Genomic DNA, 1,404 nt, shown 5'->3' on the forward strand with positions numbered 1-1,404 from the left:
ACCACCCACTCCCCCCCCCTCAATACCCAGCAGAAACTATTTTGCCCTTATTTCTAATTTTGTTGTAGAGAGAGTATAAGCAATAATAGGAAGGAACAAGGGTTTTTGCTAGTTGAGATAAGGATAGCTATACAGGGCATTGACTCACATTGATTTCCTGTGCGTGGGTGTTACCTTCTAGGTTAATTCCCTCTCTCTAAATATTATGTGGGGTATTCCTCAATGCACACTAAGCCACGGTGGTATTTAAGAAATCTCTCTTCCTCACTGATCATTAGTCCCCTATAAAAGATAGACTTATACTCCATTATCAATAAGGATTTTTTTTCCAGTTGCCATATTTTGTCTGAATGTATCTATTATTATGCTGCCATGAAAATCTATCCCCACTTAATTAGACACTTTATCTTTTTCCAAAAGGACTGCATTGTGTTCTCTGGACTGATTTGATCAGAGAGGGCAATAACAACAATTTCAGCTAATATGCATGAGTTGTGAAAATTTAGATATTTTAAACTCAGCCTTTTTGGGTGGTGTCCATTTTGCACTCAGGCTACATTAGATACATAATAGATGTGTTTTTATAACTATTAGTGCTCTGGAAAACAACAATTACAATTACAATTTCTGTACAGTACTATGACTCCATTAAATGGATGTATATGTATAACTTATGAAGCCAATGTTCTATTCTTTATTTTCTGACCAATATAACAGAGTGCATATTTAGACCAAGCTTATAATATAATAACAGTAGCATTATTTGAAAATTGGGAAATAGTTTATGGTATCAAATTTTTTCTTTTTTTTAATGGGAGCCACTCAGATGATAGCCTCACCCTCTGGCTCCTCCAAAGGTCAAGAAGAATGACCATCAATGGCAGATAGCAGCTGCAACACAGCAGTACTAATAGCCAACTTTACACTCATGTGATCCTGTTATGTTTCCTCATGGTTTCCAGTACTCTACATGATCAGAAATACTTCTCTAGTAATGAACTATAGAAATGATCACTGAAAATATCATCTTGGTATGTTTGTTTATTTGCATGATGTACAACAATGAAAATGAAAGAACTAAAACAGTAGTCAAGAAAATAGAGGAATCTCACATAAGAAAAGTGAAAGAGGCTGGGAGTGGTGGCTCATACTTACCAACTCTGGAAGTGGAGATCAGAAGGATGGGATTCAAGGCCAACTTAGGCAAAAAAACTCATGCGATCCTATTTCAACCAATAAAGTGATAGTACATGCCTATCATCTCAACTTCATGGAAGACATAAATAGGAGAATTGTAGACTTAGGCAACCCTGGCATGAATGAGATAGTCTATTTGAAATGTAATGAAAGAAAAAGGCCCTAGGAGCATGACTCAAGTGGCAGAATGCCTGCCTGACAAATGCA

General features: G+C 36.4%; 1 non-coding gene across 1 annotated transcript; it reads right to left on the reverse strand.

Annotated features, from left to right (window-relative positions):
* Positions 1-817: 817 nt before the first annotated feature.
* Positions 818-1,030, reverse strand: LOC141415823 (small nucleolar RNA U3). Its single transcript, XR_012440780.1, has one exon. It is a non-coding gene; the product is annotated as a small nucleolar RNA U3 (small nucleolar RNA).
* Positions 1,031-1,404: the final 374 nt, after the last annotated feature.

Source organism: Castor canadensis, chromosome 1, assembly GCF_047511655.1.
Source record: "Castor canadensis chromosome 1, mCasCan1.hap1v2, whole genome shotgun sequence".
Lineage (NCBI taxonomy): Eukaryota > Metazoa > Chordata > Mammalia > Rodentia > Castoridae > Castor > Castor canadensis.